Raw genomic sequence first — 17,204 nt, 5'->3', positions numbered from 1 at the left:
TCAAGATTTCATTGCTGTAGGTTTCCCAATTGGGAAGATTTACCTTTACAAAATATTATTTTAACCTATGTTATATTATAACTATTTTATGTCATTGCCGCAAAAAGATATGTCTGTAGTTAGATGCCACCAGCACTGAATGTGCAATCCCTGACAGTAGTTCCAGCCATTTTACAGCTGGTTGTAATTAGAGTTTTTCTGCTTTATTTATTGGTTGGAGTATTCATTGCACAAGACTATTGGCACTCCACCCTGCTTAATTGTACGTTATCCAAGGTAACATTATCCAGCATTAAAGAGTCTGCTTCACAGTAAATTACACATTTATTAGATTTAGCCACTCATTTCATTCTGGATAGAACATCTAACACAGATTGATGCACCATGTTCACAGCCGCCCTCATGTTTGCCAGGTTAGAAAACATAATGCAGTACTCATAGTTTCACCAGCCTCATGAACTTTCATATCAACAATCATATCAAGCTATCACTATGTCTAGAATGTAAGCATGTTATAGTCCACAGAAGGAACAATCATCCACTAAACCTGAGCAGAAAGAAAAAATTACTTTAAGGCTGGGCACACACTTTACAACCATCGCAAGACTTTTGTCTTGCGATGGTTGTAAGGTACTTTAAAAAAACGTACGATCTGCCTATCTTGCATAGGCAGATCGTACTTGCGATGATCGCAAGCCACGCCCCCTGAGGGGCAGGCTTCCGATTACTGCAAACGGCCTGACCAGCTACTGTTCCTATTTGATCTCAGCGGCAGGAGCCTCACACAGAAAAATGTAGCGTGAAGGAGTTTGTTTACATGTGTACAACAGTCTGTGCTCAATCAGCTTCAACATAATGCAGAGGTGAGGGAACTAAAAGACCCCTGATATCTCCTTAAGGAGAACCTGTCACCTGCTATAGAAAGAATTATGTGAATGAAAAATGGGAGAGGCGGGGCGGAAGAAAACTGCTGGCAGCATCAAAGAGCTATGGTTTTTACTTAAAGTGACATTAAACCCTCAGATTTTTTAACATACACCAATACTGTAATGTGTGCCTTACTGTAATCCATGGTTGTTTCCCTTCCCTTTGCTGCTCTTCCTTTTAAATCCTCATGTCTTCTCATGCTTGGGGACCACTTCCCTTTTCAGCTCAGGGCCTCTTCCTGTAGTGCTGGCTCAGGTTACAAGTCTATAAAACGTATACACAGACACCGTGTATCCATTCCTGAGACAAGGCAGTCTGCTGCAAAACAGAAGTTCTGCAGAGCATGAGAGGAGATACAGATTTAAAAGGAAGAGCAGCAAAGAGAAGGGAAACAACCATGGATTACAGTAAGGCACACATTACACTATTGTTTTATGTTAAAAAATCTGAGGGTTTAATGTCACTTTAAGCAGCAGTGATTCAGACCTATGATAATCATTATTAGAGGTAACTTGTTGTGTAAGGCTATTTACCAGAAAAGAAAGATGAAAATAAAATTACAGCTCTCCAGATATTTTCCAGACTGCTACCATATATTTATGGCTGGTCTAATTTGTAAAAGATTTACCCAGTCTAACAGGTTCTATAGACAATGTAATGATCAGAGAGGTTAATGTGAGATATCACTGCTGTGGTCTTAGTCATCTGTAAAGGTGCCCATACACCTTACGATTATCGGACGATTTTCGTATGCGATCGACTTTTCGTCCGATAATCGTATGTGTGCATTGCAGTGTCCAACCGACATTACTGTACAATCATACGACTTTTGACGGTCAAGCATGTTTGAAAACTTTGCTAGATCGTACGACTGTCGTAAGGTTGCTGGTGTTTCCGTCCGTCAAAAGTCGCACGATCTACACTGCGCTTGCGCTAACGAAAATACGGCAAATCAATTACCGCATTTCGCCCAGGTGCTTTTCGTTAATTACGGCTAAATTAATCTTGCGATCATCGGGGCAGGATGGGGCTGCCGTACGAAAATCGTACGACTATTCGATCATCGGACGAAAAAGTTTCGTCCAATAATCGTAAGGTGTATGGGCACCTTTAGTGTAGCTAAAAGTAACTATATTCTACTAATTGACTGCACTGTGAGATCACTATTTGCTGTCAAATAGAATTGATTATGCAGCTAGAAGATAACCATGCACAGAAGACGGTAGACTCAGCAGTCAACTTTCCGCTGCATTTACACAAACATAATTATTCTACTAAACGGCAACTACACTTTTACATCAAAAAAAGTCAAAAAATCTGGAAGAACCAGCAAAAACCTTCTGCTCAAGCAGTGTTATGTTAGAGCAAGCCTCTCCTGCAGTAATTAATTAATGCCAGGAGGTGACATGGACCTGTGAACTAGGCCCTGAAGAGAAAGATGCCAACATTAGACCTAACCACACAGATCCTCGCTACCCAGAATCCCTCTGTACATTAACTCCTCTTGCTCACCATTCAGTTTTCCAGAAGACATTCATTTGCTTCATGGCAGCAGGCACCCCTTTACCAGTGGATGTACAGATGGTGTGTAGCAGGATCTACCAGGCAATTTACTAGAAGTGGTATGGATTAGTGATGAGCCAAACACCCCCGTGTTCGGTTCGAACATGCAGCCCATCCTTAGTATGGATAAACCTTATCACAGGGTTTTATTTTCTCTCCAAATTCTAAATGTAAAAATTAATTAAGGCTCAATTTATACAGCTTTACACAAGGATAAGGATCTTTATTTTCAGCAAGCTGACCAAGTTTCCAATCTCATTTAAATCAGCTGAAAATTACTATTTAAAAATTATTTTCCTGGTGTCTTAGCCTTGTGTGTAGATCCAGTTTAAGGACTAAGGAAATCCATCAATGCCTTGAATTATATCTATGTGTAAAACTACAATTTATTTGTTCCCATATAACTTTAGGAATGTGCAAAACGAACTGAAAGGTACACATACATGACCAATAACTAAATACTGACAATAGAGCACAGTTGACGGTTAGGTCATAAACCATCAACACTCAGTCATCTGTGCCGGCCAGTGTATCCATAAATTTGGTGCACAATCTATCAGGGTTCAATCCCAATGGCCCCATACTATTCAATCTGTTTATTAATGACATCGGGGAGGGCGTGAATAGCAATGTTTCCGTGTTTGGGAGGGTGATAGGCATGGACTTAGACACTACAGCATTACAAGAGGACCTTGATAAAATATGGGGGTGGGCAACTATATGGCAGATGAGGTTTAATGTTGATAAATGTAAAGTAATGCACTTTGGGGTTAAAAATAGGCAAGCAGAATACACATTAATGGGTACTCCACTAGAGAAGTCAGAGATGGAAAAGGATCTGGGGGTCATAGTAGACCACAGATTGAATAATAGCTTGCAATGCCAGGCTGCGGTAAACAAAGCAAGCAGAGTCCTGTCTTGTATTAAAAGGGAATGTTCTGTAGGGAAAAAGTGATAATTTTGCCACTTTATAGATCACTAGTTTGGCCTCATCTGGAGTATGTGGTCCAGTTTTGGTCACCAATACACAGAAAGTATGTCCTTGAGCTGGAGAAAGTACAGAGAAGGGCAACAAAACGAATTAGGGGGATGGAGGGCCAATGCTATGAGACAAGGTTACTAAATCTAAACATGTTCACGCTAGAAGTGAGGCGATTAAGGGGGGACATGATTTGGATGTACAAGATGTTCAATGGTTATAGCAACATCGGCCATAAACTTTTTACTCAAAACTCCATAACAAGGACTAGAGGCCACCACCTAAAACTGATGGAGAAAAGATTTAACCACAGGGGGCGTAGGGGCAGATGTCTCCATAAAGAGGACCTGTTATGTGAATTGGCTATCACATAGGGGATTTCTTAGTCCCCTATGTGAAAGCAAGAAAGTTAATGGTAAAAAAAAAAAGTTTAAAAAAAATGAAAGCGTAAATAAAATAAAGCAAAAAAAGTCACAAATAAAAAAAAAAGGAAAATAAAAAAAACACAAAATGTTTTTAAAGTCCCCCGCCCCCAACATACACACGCAAACATGTGTCGGGTGCGCCAACGTGCGAAAACGACGATTCCCTCTATTGTGCAGCACATGTTACATATCGCCACAAATGTCAGAATGAGAGCAATAATTTTAGGGCCATTAATTACTGATAACATTAAACTGATGAGCAGTAAAAGCTTTTAAAGTGCCGCCTATGGCCAATTTTGGGTGTGGTCGTTTTCTGCAATTTCACGGGCGCGCGCAATTTTCAAAGCTTGACATGTTTGGTGTCTATTTATCCGACATGGCCCCGTCTTTTATATTTTACCAAAACATTGGGGTGATAAATGTTTCATAACATTTCACAGGCAAACAGGTTTTTATTAAAAATTTAGGGTACTTTTTTGTTATATATTAAAAAATAAAAACCCCAGTGGTGATTCAATACCACCAAAAGAAAGCTCTATCTGTCCCCAAAAAATGGTATAAAACGCGTTTCATGACAGAATAAATGGCAGTCAAAGTACCGCCGCGCTGAATACTGAAAAATGGCCTGGACAGGAAGGGGGTGTAACACCCTGGTCTTCAAGTGGTTAATATGACATTTTGTGAATTAAGCATGAGTTTTATATGCATGAGGGTAAGTCTTGTTTTCGGTGCGCACTTACAGTTTGTCAAAGGCAAACATGCTTGTTGGACTCCACAGCTAAACTGTATCAAGCTGGAGTTTTAAATATATACCAAAAGGTAAAAAGTGTGCCATGATATTTAGCTAGTTTTTGGTAAAGAAATAAAGTGTGGAAGACCCCCATGAAACGTAACTATTTATCTACAGTATAATTAAAGACCATTCAGAGCCCATTTATATCTGTATGGTGAAGTAACATGCACTGCCTTATGGCACCCCATTTATTTAAATGGGATGCCTAATGCACTAAAACCCAGAAGAGGTACATCCAACATTTTTAGCAATACAACACACAGTAGTTGCTTACAGTGCATTGGTCCTGCAATGGGGGTGCATCTTGGTATCATTCAAAATGAATGGCACTGTAGTGTGCTAACGCACTTAATGTGCATTGCCACATTACCACAACACAGCAGTGTGAATCAAGCCTCGGTGTCTGGATTTGAGGCAGCCAAAACTGAATTCCAAGTAGGCAGTCTCTTTGCAAGGCGCACACTTATTTATATACATTTTAAGGCTTTGGCGACCTAAAAAAATTTCTTCAAATTTAGTTAGTTATCCTCTTACTTCTGTTCCATTTCATGGTATTCAATGGACTTGAACTGCTTACATTTTAATAAGAATCCCAGAGTCCTAGACGTTTTTTTTTCAGTGATGTCTCAGTTACACGTTATACGTTTTAGATTTTTAATTCTACTCTAACTTATTTTAGTCTGTTTGGAGGGCCACTGGACAATTTTTTTAGTTCCATGGGCGCCGTGACTATATATGGTACCGGTGTTAGGCTGGGTTCACACCTAGGCGTTTTTCCGCGCTTTCGTACTCGCGGAAAAACGCTCAAACAGTGAAATGCCATTATTTTCAATGTGCATGGTTCCCATCTGGGCGGTTTTCCACGAGTACGAACGTGCGGGAAACCGCCCTACGCCCAAAGAGGTACATGTACTTCTTTGGGGCATTTTGGTCGGGCGGTTCCATTGGGATACAGCCAAATATCCCTCGGAAACGCGCGTTTTTCAAAAACGTGCATATTCAATCCGCCTAGGTATGAACCCAGCCTTAATGTCTGCATGTTACAAGTGGCAACTGTCACCCATTCGTGTTAATGTTCAGGTGACAGCCGCTGCATGTACACGCCTGCACACCGCATGTAATCATATGTGAAAGGATTACATGCAGTTAGGAATCAATCACTCTCCCTGGATACACAATCGTGTATCCAGGGAGAGTGATTGTTTTTGTAACTGTATGTAATCATACTTACCTGACTTGTGAGCTGGCTGTGGGCCACATAGTACCGGCTCGTGGGCCGGAGTTGGCCTGCGGGCCGGTATTTTGAGACCCCTGCTCTAACACATTTTCCTACATGCTTTTGTCAGACTTGATGTAGGCTTATGCAAAATATAGTCAGGCTTGGATGTTTTTCTTAGTAAGAAAATGCTTCTGCCTTACCCCACAGCCCAGAAAAATGAAGAATACAGGAGATTGTTATCACATGTAGTACACAACCAGCACTTGCCAGAAATTACTGCAGCTCCTTTAACCCCTTAATGTCAGAGGCCTTTTTCTTTATTTTTTGCACCCATGTTATAATCCACATTTTAGGCCTGAAAATGACCTAAAACCCAAAACATTATATATTTTCTGAAAGCCAAGACCCTGAAAAATAAAATGGCAGTTGCAAATGTTTATGTTGCATGATATTAGCGCAACTTATTATCGAACCCAAAAAGTTAGAGAAAAATTTAGTGCCCCAAAACACAATAAAATACAATTTTTTTTATAAAATATAAAAAATTAGGTTACAATGACTAAATAGATATCCAACAGGTTAAAAATTGTGTGCGTCTGTGAAACGGAGACAAAATTCAGTACCCCAAAAAGTCCATAGATGACGCTTTAACCACTTGCCGTCCGCCCGTTGTAAAAAAACGGACGGACGGCACTGCAGCATTGGTGGGGTGACCTGTCAGTGTGCCTTTGCTATTATATAGGGAGGTTGTTATCCCCCTATATAATAGCAATAACAATAAGTGCAAAAATATATATATATATAAATGAAAAAAAAATGAAAGTCACATATAAAAAAGTAAAATAAAATAAAAGTCACATAAAAAAAATTACGCAGATATAAATACGCGTCCGGTGCACCAGCGCGCAAAAAACGACAATTGCGCTACACACGTTACATATCGCCACGAACGTCGCAGTGAGAGCAATCATTTTAGGGCCATCAATCACTGATAACACTAAACTGATGAGCGGTAAAAGCTTTTAAAGCGTCGACTATGGCCAATTTTGGGTATTATCGTTTTTTGAGGTTTCGCGCGTGCACGCAATTTTAAGGCTTGGCATGTTTGGTGTCTTTTTACCCGACGTGACCCCGTCTTTTATATTTTACCAAAAAATTGAGTAATAATAAATGTTTTATCATTTAATATAGGGGAAAAAGTTTTTTTTTTTTTACATTTCGGTAATTTTTCCTTAATATAGTAAAAAATAAAAACCCCTGTGGTGATTAAATATCACCAAAAGAAAGCTATATCTGTCCCTAAAAAATGGTATAAAATTAATTTCAGTACAGCGCTGCATGACGGAATAAATGTCAGTCAAAGTACTGCAGCGCTGAATACTGAAAAATGGCCTGGATGGGAAGGGGGTTTAACACCGCGGATGTCAACTGGTTAAGAGCCCCTACAGGTCATCAATTTAGAGATACAGATAAATATTGACCCTAGAATTATTGCTCTCAATCTGGAGTGCATGGCGATAACCAACATGTGTAGCGCGATCATTTTCGTATGTAGGCGCACCCAAAGCGTGTTTACGTGAAGATGTGCTTGTTCACAGGGGCTGGGGACTTTTTAAAAAGGTTTTTATTATTTTTACATTTATTTCATTTAATATTATTTGTAAAAACTTTTTTTAACTTTAATTGCTATCACATAGGGGGGCTTAAGCCCCCCATGTGATAGCATATTGTCAGAGTACTGTTAAGGTGATACTGGTCGTCCAAAAGACCCCCTAGTATCACCTCTACACTCTAAATAAGCTATTGAAGTGCAGATTGCACTTCAGTAGCTTATTGCTGGGCTTCAGGAGTCCAGCAATGGCATCTCAGGGACCTGAAGTGATGCAATACACGTTGCTCCCGGTCCCAAAGAACCAGAGATCGGTGAATGGACATTTGCTGCTCTCCTCCCCAGCTTCCCGCCGACACCTGAGATGCTGGTCCTGGGCCTGCAGGAGGGGAAGTGGAGCTTGGGAAACATAGTGGGGTGTCAGCTGGGGGGGGCTGTGCAGTTTACCGATCCACAGTTGAGTCACCAGAATCACTTCTATTGTAAAGCTGGCCGCCGACTCTATGAATGTAAACAGAAAGCCGCCAGGAGTCTGTTTAAATGGGCTCACTTCCAGTGACGTACTACAGTGTGTTCACAATTATTAGGCAAGTGAGTATTTTGACCAAATCACCATTTTTATGCATATTGTCCAACTCCAAGCTGTATAAAGGTGGCCATACACTTTACAACCCTCGCAAGACTTTTGTCTTGCAAGGGTTGTAAAGTACTTAAAAAGAACGTACGATCTGCCCATCTTGGACAGGCAGATCGTACTTGCGATCATGGCAAGCCCGCCCCCGAGGGGAGGGCTTCTGATGACTGCAAACGGGCTGTGTGCACGTGCACACACCGGCCCGTTTGGCAGTTGTCGAACAAGCAGGCCACTAACTTGCCGAGAATCATACGATTCCCGGCGGGTTTTCCAGCCTGCTTGTTCGACGAAAGACGTGCGACCGTACAGTAGAAATGGTTGCACGCCTTCCATACATTGCACGATTCTCGTACGAGAATCGTGCAGTGTATGGGCACCTTTCGCTTGAAGGCTTATTGGATTTAAGCATATCAGGTGATGTGTATTTGTGTAATGAGGGAGGGTGTGGCCTTCGGAGATCATCACCATATATCAAGGTGTGCATAATAATTAGGCAGCTTCTTGTCCTCTCGGCAAAATGGGCCAAAAGAGATTTAACTGACTCTGAAAATTAAAAAATTTTAAAAAGTCTTTCAGAAGGATGCAGCACTCTTGAAATTGCTAAGATATTGGGGCATGATCTCAGAACCCTCAAACTTTTTGTTGTAAATAGTCAACAGGGTCGCAAAAAACCGTGTTGAGAAAGAAAGATGCAAATTAACAGCCAAAGGTTTGTGAAGCTACCAGCAACCCATTATCCTCCAGCGTTGTCATTTTCCAGAACTGCAAACTACCTGGAGTGCCCAGAAGTACAAGGTGTTCAGTGCTCAGAGACTTGGCCAAGGTAAGGAAGGCTGAAACCCGACCACCACTGAACAAGACAAGTTAAAATGTCAAGACTGGGCCAAGAAATATCTGATTTTTCAAAAGGTTTTATGGACTGATGAGATGAAAGGCACTCTTGACGGACCAGATGGATGGGCCCTTGGCTGGATCAGTAACGGGCACAGAGCTCCACTTCGACTCAGATGCCAGCAAGGTGGAGGTGGAGTACTGGTATGGGCTGGTATTATTAAAGATGAGCTAGATGGACCTTTTCGGGTTGAAGATGGACTCAAATCAACCCCCAAACCTACTGCCAGCTTTTAGAAGACACTTTTTTTCAAGCAGTGGTACAGGAAAAAGTCTGCATCTCTAAAGATATTTATGTAGGACAATGCTCCGTCGCATGCATCGAAGTACTCCACTGCGTGGCTAGCCAGTAAAGGCCTTAATGATGAAAGAATAATGACATGGCCCATTTACTCACCTTACCTAAACCCTATTGAGTACTGGTAATCCCTTTGTAAACGGGAGATTTACTGTGAAGGAAAACAGTACACCTCTATGAACAGTGTCTAGGAGGTTGCTGCTGCACAAAAATTTGATAGTCAACAGACCAAGAAACTGACAGACTCCATGGATGGAAGGCTTATGACTGGTATTGAAAAGAAGGGGGGCTATATTGGTCACTGATTTTGTTTTTGTAAATGTTTTTCAGAAATGTTTATTTGTAAATGTTGAGTTGTTTGTTTATTATTTCACTTTAACAGATGAAAATAAACAAGTGAGATGGGAATAATTCAGTTTTTCATTTAGTTGCACAATAATCCTGCACACTAATAGTTGTCCAATAATTGTGCACAGAGATTCTCCTAAGAAAAGCCAAAACCTCACTTTTACTTTTTTAAATATTCAGGTTTGAGGTTTATTAACATTTTAGATTGACCGAGAGCACTGTAATTGTTCAATAATGAAATTAATCCTCAAAAATACAACTTGCCTAATAATGGTGCACACAGTGTATGTACTTCATTGGTCACAAAGGGGTTAATGTTGCTGTAGGCCTCTTGGTCGCCTCACAGCAAAGAAGTTCTCTTCTTGTTTTGTCATCAATTTTGGGAGAACATCCAGTTCTTGATACTGTCATTGTTGTGCCATATTCTCCACTTGTTGATGACTGTCTTCACTGCGTTCCATGGCATATCTAATGCAAAGTTTTTTTGTACCCTTCTCCTGACTGATACCTTCCAACAATGAGATTCCTTTAATCCTTTCTAAGCTCTTTGTGAACCTTGGCTTTTGCTGTAAAAGGCAACTGGGTAAATGTCAGGAAAATTCCTACTATAACAGCTGATCTTTATATGGGCTTAATCAGAGTCACTTTACTTGATAGCAGGTGTGTACTGACTACTATTTAACATCAGTTTGAATGTAATTAGTTATTTCTGAACACAGCCACATCCCTAATTATAAGAGGTTTTGTACAATTTGCAGTCATATAAATTGTTTCCACTTAACCATTTGTTTTTTTTAATGAATTGCACAGATTACAGGTCACATTAATGATGGAAAAATTCTGAAGTGATTTATCTTGGTCTGTTTTTTTTTTACATCTCAAAAAACTGGCATTTTACATGGGTATGTAGACTTTCTATATCCACTGTATATTTTTATCTCCTTGATTTCTATTGGAAATAGCAAGAAATTAGAAGAAAAAAAAAGAATTCCTGTAATTTTTCACAAACGCAATAACGTTTACAGTTTTGATTAAAATGATGGCACATTAGTGTGTTTATTGCTCTTTAGATGCTACTTTACAAAGCATGCAGGGGGAAAAAAATAAATGGTCTGCATATCACTAAGATAAAATTAAGTCAAGTTGACAAGGTGTGCATAATTGTGTACTATGGTGACTACTTCACAGGTGTGCAATTGCTAAAACTTTGATTGACATTGTATTCACTTATTGCATTTGATGCTTGCGCAGTAAACGCAAATGGCATCCAGATCATCCAACGTCATTGTTATATCCTGTGGAGGAAAAATCTTTATATGTTATATATAAACACGGTTCAAAAAAATAAAAGGAACACTTTTTAATCAGAGTATAGCATCAAGTCAATGAACCTCCTGGGATATTGATCAGGTCAGTAAAGTAGCAGAGGTGGTTGTTATTCAGTTTCAGCTGCTTTTGTGTTAATGAAATTAACAACAGGTGCACTACACTGAGTGGCCAGATTATTATGACCACCCCATCAGTACTTCGTTGGGCCACGAGATGACTCCACAAGATTACTTAGTTGGGCCTCCTCATACCTCTAGCAACTTCAGCGCAAAAGTATAGCTAATTTGCCTACAAACGTCAGGTGGTCATAATTAATCTGTATATATCACTGCCATTTTTTTTGCAGGCTTGTGGTCAAAAGGCCATACCTCCGACGTGAAAATAAGGTTAAGATACTCAACTATGCGCAAATACATAGAAAAATGGCAGCAGGAACTCTGGACTAAGAAGGAAAAATGTTAAATATTCAGCTGTAGCAGGGGGGCAGTTTGTTAGCTGAAGGGCTGGAGAGTGGTACAAATGATGAGTGTCTGCAGCAACAGTGAAGCATAGTGAAGGTTCCCTGCAAGTCTGGGGCTGCATTTCTGCCAATGGAGTTGGAGATTTGGTCAGGATCAATGGTGTCATCAATGCTGAGCAATACAAGATATTTATCCATCATGCCATATCATCAGGGAGGTGTGTGATTGGCCCCAAATGTATTCTGCAGCAGGACAATTACCCCAAACATGCAACCAATGTCATTAAGAACTATCTTCAGCGTAAAGAAGAATTAGGAGTCCTGGAAGTGATGTTTTGGTCCCAAAGTGCCCTGATCTCAACATCATCGAGTCTATCTGGGATTAGATGAAGTGACAGAAGGATTTGAGGCAGCCTACAGTCACAGAAGATCCGTGGTTAGTTCTCCAAGATGTTTAAAACAACCTACCTGCTGAGTTCCTTCAAAAACTGTGTGCAACTGTACCCAGAAGAAGTGATGCTGTTTTGAAGGCAAAGGCTGGTCACACCCAATATATTGATTTGGATTTCTCTTCATTTCAATTTAGTAAATTGATAAGAATAAACTATTAACATTTTTATGTCTGAAAGCATTCTTACTTTACAGCATTTTGTTTACACATGCCTAAAACTTTTGCACAGTACTGTACAGATTAAATACTGTATATACTCGAGTATAAGCCGAGATTTTCAGCCCATTTTTTTGGCTGAAAAGTGCCCCCCTCGGCTTATACTCGGGACGGCTTATACTCGAGTATATACGGTATACACACACACTTTCCGAGGGAGCATCTGAAGCCCTAGCAGTAACCCCTGGCCATCAGGAATAGCTGCTGGGGGCCTGTAGGAGCTTCTGAGCCCAGCCATTGTTTAAAAAATTGCACTGGGATATAGACGCTATCCCAGTGCTGTTTAATAATGCCACCTGGGACACAAGTGTTGGAATTGTTTCTACTTCTTTTTTCATGGACAGCTAGATCAGGTTCCCCTTCAACACCTCTGTGTACTGCAGTGATCTGTTGCTGCAGTGGGAGGCAGTATCAGCTCTGCCCTTTCTAAAGATGGCTGCGGGAGCCCACATTAAATGTTGGTAATATCACAGATGACATCAGAAAACATCCTTCCATAAACACAATGTGAATTGTGTGTGTAGCTCCTGAAGAATGTTCCTTCATTACTGGATTTCTTTGCTTGCAAGACAGCGCATGTCTGCCTGCAAGATGATTCTTTTTTCTGTTTGCAAAGCAAGGAGAGCATAGAGGGATGCCTGAAGCTTGAGGGATGCATGGGAAGAAAAATAAGAGTTACCTGATGGCTAGTGAATGGAGAGTAATGTGTTGGAGAGGTGGTGAGAGCAGAAAATCAGGGGATATGTGTATGAAACAGTTATTTGATTTAGGGACCATTTACAGCACTGTGGTCTGCTGGACTGTGTTAACAAAAGTTCATTATGCGGAGTGTTACATTAAAGCAGTCCATTTATTCATATGGGCTGGCAACGCACCAGGACGAACAAAAAAAAAAAAATGTGCAGAACACCACAAAGCAGGGTAGAGTTTTACGACACAGGTCCATTGTGAAATCCCCGCCTGTGTCGGCAGAGGCAGCAGGGACACAGACCACTGCAGCCGGAACCAGCGGGGAGGAGAGACCGATGTGAATACATTCCCACCGCTGCCCCACCATACTTCCGCTGCTTCCCCCGACTGTTTCCTCCTCTCACCCGGTCTGGCCGTTGCTCCTCTGCCCCGCCCCCCTGCCTCCTCTATATCTGCAGGCTGGGAGCCATACCCAGCCTGCTATTGGATATTTTAAAATGCAATAGCCAATAGCAGGCTGGCTATTCCAACCGCCCACTGCCAATCAGCATGGGAGGACCTGATGGAGAAATTTCTCCTTCAGGCCCCTCCTCTGCTGATTGACAGCAATTTGAAATTTCCAGTAGCAGGCTGGCTATTGCTCCCAGCAATTAAGTTAAAAAAAAAAAGTTTCAAAAAATAAAGTTAAACTAAAATTAAAAAGACAATTTTTTTTTACTAAAGTTAAATAAAAAATGCAAACAAATAAAAAGTTTAAAGGAGAACAATTGGGTAAGTGTTTTTCCCCATAGTTCTAAGGGTTAGGGGAGGACATAAACTAGCGTCCTCCCGTGACGCAAACCTCAGTATAGCAAAACAAACGACAAACGCACTCAACAATTTGTTACCAGTTATACAGTTGCCCGCCGCAGCCGGGACGGATCCCGACATTACTGTCGAGATCCACCCAGCTGCGTGATTGACAGCTGGCTTTGCCTATCTAGAAGCAGAGCCAGATGTACCCGCCCCCTCCCCATCTGTTCTGCCAGTCAGTGCAGGAGGATCGGAGAGGGGGGAAATCGCTGCGGGTAGAGGTGACTGACCGTCACGGCTCTCTGCAGGGAGATGATCGAGACATGAGCGAGCGGCGGTATGCGTTCGCTCACTTCCCGATATATTGAGCCAATGCCGGCTTGAACTATGTGGTTGAGTGAAAGTCACTCGCCTCAAATTTCTCCTTTAATAAACTAAAATTAAACATAGAAAAAACATTTTTTGGTGTCATTTTAAATAAAAGGTTGTTTTTTTTAATTATATTGGCTTAGTTTTACAATTCCCATTATTTAAAATCCATGAACCTAATTAACCTCTTGCCGTCCGCCCGTAGTAAAAAAACGGACGGACGGCACTGCTGCATCTGCGGGTTGCCGTCTCCAGACGGCAATTTTTTTTCTGCTCGCGCGCGCCCCCTAGCGGGCACGTTATATATATATATATATATATATATATATATATATATATATATACACACACAATTATTAAAAAAAAGAGATAGATAGATATATCTATCTTTTTTTAATATTTGTATGTATGTAAATAAAAAGGTGGGAAAAGTCATTTTCAGTTTTGGCATGACACATTTTGCTGCAAGAGGTGCGTTGCAGTGCCATTCATTTCAATGGATCCCAAATGCACCTCCCGTCCGCAGTGTGATCGCCCGCACAGGAATGTGCGGCACTGAAATGCCATGTGTTCCAGTGCGATATCAAAAAAATGTGTGTACCGTTTTATTCTGAAGTAAACTTTGTCTGTAACGCTGCATTCAAGTATTTTATTTTAAATAATACGGTATTATTTTTTTATTTTATCCTATTAATCGAAGTTAATAATCGGCTAACTAATTGATTATGAAAACAATCGTTAGCTGCAGCCCTAGTGTGATAATAGACCCAAAGAGATGTGCCCTTCTTACATTGGGGCATCTATAGTCATGCATCTTGGGGAGCGGGATCTTCTACTTCCTGAGGCAGTCACTCCGAATACCCTCCCTTTTTGATTCTGCAATCCAATTCCAAAAAAGTTGGAACGCTGTGTAAAATCTACATAAAATCAGAATGAAATAGTCTGCAAATTTTTTAAACCTATATTTTTATCACAATAGAAAACATATCAAATGTTTAATCTGTTTGCCCGGAAAAAGACTTCATCAGTATGGGAGCATATGCTGCTCTAAAACCTGGATATATCTCTCAGCATTGATGGTGCTTTTACAGATGTGCAAGCTGCCCATTCCATACACACTAATTTACCCCCATACCATCAGAGACAGGCTTTGAACTGAGCGCTGATAACAAGCCGAAAGGTCCCTCTCCTCTTTAGTCCTAGGGACTTGGTTGCCAAAAAGAAAGGAAGTTTTCCACCTTATGACTTACCATTTTAAAAAGGGACTCCTAAGTAAGCTTTGGAGAACAAGGTCCCATTTTGGAAAGAGCTTAAAGGTGGACCTTTACCTATATCTTTAAAATTACAACACACCTTTATGTTTAGTAATGACAATCTACAAACACATACTTCTAGATAATTGCCGGATTTGTATTCTTTGCATTCCTTATTTCTATTTTCTTCTGACAGTGGCCATGTTTACTAAGGGCAGATTACTAGATCTCCTTTCACTTCCTGGGTTTCTGGCACATGTGACTATGCACATCATCTCATGGGAGGAAAATGTCTTTCTCTGAGATCTCATGAAATTACAGATGAGATTTCCCAGCAATGCTCTGCTGATGACAAGACAATCCCAGTGTGCAGGAGACCCCGCCTGACAGAGCTTTGCAAGAGAATCCTCATCCTCCTCCTGTTTCCGCATTCCCACCACGCGATGATGGAACCGGAACAGAAGGCGCTGAAAGTGCTCGACTCTGAGCAAGTCAAATTTTACCTCTTGCAATAGGGCTACCCCCCGCACTGCAAGGAATACATGCTCCTTTTGTCTAGGGAGCTAAAAATAAAAAAAGAATAATACTCACCCGAAACTCGATCCCAGCTGACTCCTCCCTTCAGCCTATCGCCTCTGCTCCAACTATATGATGCCCCTCTGTGTCCTTACACATAGAAAGAGATAACTTAAATAATCTTAAACCACTGAAGCAAAGGGGAGCTCCCAAAACACAATGAGCACTAAACCCTTGCAGAGCAGGGGCAGACTGCTATCGTGGAAAGACGATAAGGGAAATGGGTACTTAATATTTTTTTTTTTTAAAGCAAATGCAATAAAAAGCTAGAAAATATGTGCTGTGTTAGAATAGGTTTTCATAAGTGTGTGTTCACGTACACTTTACAGCAGACCTTCACCCTTCCCACCTACTCTCTGTCATTCCACTTCTATCCCTCACACAAATGGGAATTTTTTTTTTTAATACCATTGTATGGGAACACACACCCCCACCTTGTTTTTTTTTTTGCCTAGGTAAGAGGGACATATTTAGTTACCCGCAGCCTTCTGCAATATTTACGTCAAGCATGGCAGTAGGCCCTGGGGTGCTCTATTCAGCAGTGCATCACCAGGGGGCAGCTGTCCTTCCCGATTATGGCAACCAGCCACCTGATGTTACCAGAGAAGTAGATGGAGGTGCAGGACTGGCTGAGTAGCAGCAGAGCCCTACAAAACACCATTGGGATTCACTGGATGGGGGAAGTATGTTTTTGTGGATAACCTAGCATATAAATTGAGAAGGGGGAAAAAATATATATGAGGGGCCGGAGTGAAATTTCTTATTAGGGGCTGGTTCACAACATAGCATTGTGCTAAAGGCATGGTGCCTGTGTGGTGTGTTTAGCACATGGTATTACACAGCACAATAGATGTGCTGTGCCATTTGAATGGCACCCCAACACACATCCCGGCATGCATGTTCCAATGGATAAAAACATGCACTGTTACACCAGGTGGGTCAAGGTGCCATTCAAATGAATAGTAATGCATTGCACTGTGCAATAGCATGCACTAAGCACATGTTTTCTTTTTTTTTTTAGCCCGTGGACATGCATCTAAACAAACTTCCCCCTGTGAACAAAAAAAGTGAACCGTGAAATCACAGCACAAGGATGTAAGGTCCTTCCAAAGAAGGGACCTACTTCCCGACCCCGGGGCGCAAGGCTCCTGACAGGGGTTGAGATACTTTGGACCACCAACCCGAAGGCCGATGATCCATTTCCTTTGGGGACCTGCCGAAACAGGTCCCCCACAGTACTTGGCAAGGGGGCTCTCCCTAAGCACATGTGTACCACATACACGCCTTTACTGCAATACTATGGTGTGAACCTGCCCTGAACGTGGTTTGAAGTAGCCTGAAAGCCGTCACATGTGTGGACATTAAAAGTCCCATAGATAATG

This window comes from Nanorana parkeri, unplaced genomic scaffold (assembly GCF_000935625.1).
Source record: "Nanorana parkeri isolate BGI_ZX_2015 unplaced genomic scaffold, ASM93562v1 scaffold611, whole genome shotgun sequence".
In the NCBI taxonomy this organism is placed as follows: domain Eukaryota; kingdom Metazoa; phylum Chordata; class Amphibia; order Anura; family Dicroglossidae; genus Nanorana; species Nanorana parkeri.
The sequence above is the reverse complement of the archived record's forward strand: the minus strand, read 5'-3'. Positions refer to the sequence as shown.